This window comes from Leucopleurus acutus (genome assembly GCF_964270905.1).
Source record: "Leucopleurus acutus genome assembly, chromosome: 10".
Classification (NCBI taxonomy): domain Eukaryota; kingdom Metazoa; phylum Chordata; class Mammalia; order Artiodactyla; family Delphinidae; genus Leucopleurus; species Leucopleurus acutus.
The window spans coordinates 52,765,570-52,771,359 of record NC_139153.1 but is presented as its reverse complement, the minus strand read 5'-3'; the positions used below and the strand labels follow the sequence as shown (position 1 = coordinate 52,771,359).

The following is a 5,790-nucleotide window of genomic DNA, read 5'->3' as shown; positions in this document are numbered from 1 at the left end:
TCTTCTGGAGAGGGATGAAGGAAATCCTTTGCAAGAGGCAAGTTCTCATGGGAAGGTTGTCACTGCCAGACAGGCTGTATGTTTTAATATCTGATAGGACTGGTCTCTGAACTCCACCCTCCCTCCATTTCCTTTACTTTTTCTGAATTACATTGAGTATTTTCTCTTATTAATTTATTAGGAAGAACTTTAGAAACTGATACATTACCATGCTAACAAAAGAGACACCTTTGTTTACAGCCATTCTTTTTTTATTTTTTGGCCATACCACCCAGCTTGTGGGATCTTAGTTCCCCAACCAGGGATTCAACCTGGGCCTATGGCAGTGAAAGTGCCAAGTCCTAACCACTGGACTGCCAGGGAATTCCCTGTTTACAACCATTCTTTATATATTCCTTACTGTATTCTGATGTAGTTCATATGTGCTCCAAACATCCATGGTGATTTATACTGGAAGTGGTGTGCATGCAATTTGTGATTTTGTTGAAATATTATTGCAATAGCTTTAGAAAAGCAGTTGACACACATGCAAGTGTTAATTTGAGTCAACTGATACCAAGGGATAATGCTTGATTTATGGTAAGAGGTTTCATCGAAATATTTCTCCTAGTTGTCACTTAGCAAAGGTAATTGCTTACTAAGCTAGTCTCTTTGCATAAATTTCAATTTTCCAGCATTTGATTAAACTTGACAATTGGGATTCTCCATGGAAACAGCGGAGCAAGATGCTACACCTTCCAAAAAACATAAAAATAGTGCTCTCTCATTTGTTGCCTGGCAGCAATACTCCTTGTTTTTACTCACAGGAGAATTTATTTTTGCTGATTGGCGTAACTTTGGCAGGGAAAGGGAAAGGACAAAATAGTTCTCTCAGCAATCAAAAATTGATAGGGCAGTTTAACCTTTTCCTTTTTTTAAAGACCCAGGTGAGGTCTTCATAACTTTAAATAGCATAAAAAGCATATACTATACAGAAGCATAAAGCATATAAAATATAAAGGCAGAGTGAGTATGATCAGAGAGGAGCCTTCAGTAAGAGTCTTTGAGGACAAAGGTTCTTTGATTAAGGGACACACTAGATGAAGCAGTTGCGGTTCTCAAGCCGTGTGGGTTCAAACTGCATTTATAAGGCTTAAAAATAGGTCTTAGTCTAAATTTCATTTTGTCTCCCATCCTGGTTGGTCCCTGTGGTAGATAATATTTTTGTTCATGACTCTTTCTTCCCTCCCCATCCTCGCCATTGCTTACTACAGACGGAGCACACTTCTCTAACTCACTCACTTTGGGTTTGGTCTAGAGAATGTGGGTGAATGTAACAAACGTCATGTCTGACCAGAGGCTCTGCATGAATTTGTGAAATTTAGCTTGACCTCCTGCACATTTGCTATGAGGAGAGAATGCCCTGCATAGCCATTGCCCCTTCAGCCTGGGTCCTGGAATGAGAAACACGTGGAGCAGACCCAAATCTAAGGTCAGGGGAAGCCTGGCCACCCACATGCTGTGTGCAGACCAGCGAGAGAAAAATAAACATTTGTAGTTATAAATCACTGACATTTGGGTAATATTATTACAGCAAAAACCTGACTAATATGGTCATCAAAAAAAAAAAAGTGGTTCTGAAGAACCTAGGGGCAGAACAGGAATAAAGATGCAGATGTAGAGAATGGACTTGAGGACACGGGGAGGGGGAAGGGTAAGCTGGGATGAAGTGAGAGAGTGGCATGGACATATATACACTACCAAATGTAAAGTAGATAGCTAGTGGGAAGCAGCAGCATGGCACAGGGAGATCAGCTTGGTGCTCTGTGACCACCTATAGGGGTGGGATAGGGAGGGTGGGAGGAAGGCTCAAGAGGGAGGAGATATGGGGACATATGTATACGTATAGCTGATTCACTTTGTTATACAGCAGAAACTAACACACCATTGTAAAGCGAATATACTCCAATAAAGATGTTTAAAAAAAAAAAGATTGTTCCTATTAGTGCCTACTGTGAGCAATCATACAGACTTTAGAATGTGCACGCTGGGTTCTGATTAGCTGTTCCCCATCTTTCCAGTCATCAATCAGATGGAGCAGTCTGATTAAATGACTGGCTTGGCCTGACGACGCTGAGGGTGTTCTTCTTTTTTTAATTAATTAATTTATTTTATTTTTATTTTTGTCTGCATTGCGTCTTCATTGCTGCTCGCGGGCTTTCTCCAGTTGCGGCGAACGGGGGCTACTCTTCGTTGCGGTGCGCGGGCTTCTCACTGTGGTGGCTTCTCTTGTTGTGGAGTACGGGCTCTAGGCGCACGGGCTTCAGTAGTTGTGGCACGTGGGCTCAGTAGTTGTGGCTTGCAGGCTCTAGAGCACAGGCTCAGTAGTTGTGGCACATGGGCTTAGTTGCTCTGCGGCATGTGGGATCTTCCTGGACCGGGGCTTGAACCCGTGTATCCTGCATTGGCAGGCGGATTCTTAACCACTGCACCACCAGGGAAGTCCGCTGAGGGTGTTCTTGAAGGTGAGATTTATTTATTCATTTCTAAAGTCTGTATTTATAAACTAGGAACAGATATTCTAGGAATTCTATTGGTAGAAAAATCAGTTTACAAAACAACTTGTATGTTCTCATTTAGGAAAATTTGAAACATGCACTGGCAGCTCCAGAATTTCTATATAGAATTTCTATATAGGTGGGCTGGATAGCAATCTGATTGGAAGAGAGTTGGGGGTGAGCATAAAGGTTTGACATTTCATTTTTATACCGCTTTAATATAATTGAAAAAACTCCCAATGGGCCATATCAAAAATTACTTGGAGGGAAGCTGATGAAGATGGTGTGGGAACTTTAAGGCCCCATACTCCCAGATACTCCTTGGCCCTGACAGTGCCTTGGCCCTGACAGTGCCTATATTAAGTGTATCTATAAATACACAGAGAGAGGGCTGGAAGCATAGACACCAAAATGAATGGGAGTTATAAATGGAAAGTGGAATTTGGGGAAATGTTTACCCTCTTCTTTGTATCTTTGTTTGAATGTTTTGCACTAAACATATATTATTTCCCCCAAAACCAATGAAGTTATTTTGCACAAAGAAAAAGAATCCTACTGACCTCTACTTTTTCCCACATCTTATTTTTTTAATTAATTGATTTATTAATTTATTTTGGCTGCGTTGGGTCTTCGTTGCTATATGCCGGCTTTCTCTAGTTGCGGTGACCGAGGGCTACTCTTCTTCATTGTGGTGCGCGGGCTTCTCATCGCGGTGGCTTCTCTTGTTGCGGAGCATGGGCTCTAGGTGCGTGGGCTTCAGTAGTTGTGGCTCCTGGGCTCTAGAGCACAGGCTCAGTAGTTGTGGCACACGGGCTTAGTTGCTCCACCGCGTGTGGGATCTTCCTGGACCAGGGCTCGAACGCGTGTCCCCTGCATTGGCAGGCGGATTCTTAACCACTGCGCCACCGGGGAAGTCCCCACACACCTTATTTTAATCATCTAACTGGTGCCCCTAAATTCCCAAATTTCAGTTCTTCCACAACGTCTTACCCACTTTTTAGCTTCAGTCAGTCTCTGAAAACAACCAAGTGTAAAAGAAACAACATGGGTATAAAAAAGAGCCCTGGGGACTTCCCTGGTGGTCCAGTGGTTAAGACTCCATGCTTTCACTGATGGGCCCGGGTTCAAGCCCTGGTTAGGGAACTAAGATCACACAAGCCTTGAGAGACAGCCAGAAAGGAAAAAAAAAAAAAAAAAAAAAGAGCCCTGCTCTGTCGGGTAAGATTCCAGTTCCAGCCCTTCCCTTCTCTGTAGGACCTCAGCCTCCAATATGCAAAGGGAAGGATTGGGATAAGTAGGGGTTAGAAACTCAAATGCCTAGAGGAGCCAGGGAGGGACAAATGACAGGAACAAATGGGGCTGTGCTGGACTGGAGGAGCCCACCCACCCTCAAGGAAGCATCGCTGCAGGTCCGAGGTTGCCAGGCTTTCCTATGTATCCAGGCACTGGAAGTCGGGTTTTTATATGGAATCTCCTGATTTTTGAATATTAGCAGATGCACTTTAAAACGTTTTGTGAATTCCTTGCAGGCCAAATTAACCTCACCTATGAATCCCTCTGGCACATGGTGAGCTGACCCTGGCTCAGATGCGCTTTAAGGCAGGGGTCCTCAACCCCCGGGCCGCGGACCGGTACCTGTTAGGAACCCGGCCACACAGCAGGAGGTGAGAGGCGGGGGAGCGAGCAAAGCTTCATCTTGCCGCTCCCCGTTGCTCCCCATCGGCCTTACTGCCTGAACCATCGTTCGTATCACCGTCGGAACCATCCCACACACACACCCGGGACTGTGGAAAAACTGTCTTCCACGAAACCTGTCTCTGGCGCCAAAAAACTGGGGACTGCTGCTTTAAGGCCCACTGTTTCACGCTCCCGTAATCCACTCAGGCGCCCCCTAGTGACGGCGATTGTCACAGTTCCCAAGAAGGCAGTGCAGGAAAAGGACTTTCATTTTTTCGGCCTCGCTTGGTGTAGCATGCGGGATCCCAGTTCCCCCACCCCGAACCCCAACCAGGAATCACACCCACGCCCCCTGCAGCGGAAGTGCGGAACCTTAACCACTAGATCACCAGGGAATTCCTGAAAAGGACTTTTCAAATAGATCGATTAGGAGGTAATTTATTTGTATGCCCCCAAAATTAATTTTCTAAATGACTTCCTAAATGGCCTGTCAGGTGTAATTAGAATATAACCAGATAGATCAAAATCATACACGATTTACTCACAGCTAATTGGGAACATAGGATTATGCAAGTGAATAACATTTATTATTTATTACATTCCAGGCGCTGTTCTGCTTTAAAGTATTATTTCATCTAATCCTCACCATAATCCTATGAATTAAGTACTGTTACTACCCTGATTTTATCAGATGGAGAAACTGATGCCCAGAAAGATCCTGTAACTTGTAACAAAGTCACACAACCGATACCCCTTCCTTTCCAGCTCCGACCCCGGACACAGCAGCTGTCGCGATGTTGATGCCCAAGAGGAACCGGATTGCCATTTATGAACTCCTTTTTAAGGAGGGAGTGATGGTAGCCAAGAAGGACAACCACATGCCTAAGCACCCCGAGCTGGCAGACAAGAATGTGCCCGATCTTCACGTCATGAAGGCCATGCAGTCTCTCAAATCATGAGGGTACATGAAGGAACAGTTTGCCTGGAGACATTTCTACTGGTACCTAACCAGCGAGGGTACCCATTATCTCCGGGATTACCTCCACCTGCCCCCTGAGATCGTGCCTGCTAACCTGCGCCACAGTCGTCCTGAGACTGGCAGGCCACGGCCCAAAGGTCTGGAGGGAGAGCGACCTGCAAGACTCACAGAGGGGAAGGCGACAGAGTCACCTACAGATGAAGCGCTGTGCCCTCTGGTGCCGACAAGAAAGCCGAGGCCGGGGCTGGGTCAGCAACTAAATTCCAGTTTAGAGGCAGATTTGGTCGTGGACGTACGTGGTCAGCCACCTCAGTAAAGTCTGGAAGAGATTGTTTTGTGTTGAATTAACGTGTAGTCAGAAAAGATTAAAAAAAAAAAAAAAAGTCACACAGCCACTTAGTAATGGAGCTGGGATTGGAACCCAGGCAGCCTTAGTCAAGAGGGTATGCTCTCCTAGATAGAAGCTAGATTAAGGCATCATGGTTGTAATAGTCACTTCAGTTGCAAATGACAAAAAGTAAAGCAAAAACAAGGCAGGGTTAGGGTTTCTGGATGTAGAAATACCTGGAGTCCAAACAGCGGCATCTCTCCCCTCTG

The 5,790-nt window shown here is 45.2% G+C and overlaps 1 pseudogene across 1 annotated transcript; it reads left to right on the top strand.

The window, feature by feature from the left end:
• The first annotated feature begins 4,975 nt into the window (after positions 1-4,975).
• LOC309967071 (small ribosomal subunit protein eS10-like) lies at positions 4,976-5,509 on the top strand (annotated as a pseudogene). The gene has a single exon. The product of its transcript is annotated as a small ribosomal subunit protein eS10-like (transcript).
• The last annotated feature ends 281 nt before the right edge of the window (positions 5,510-5,790 follow it).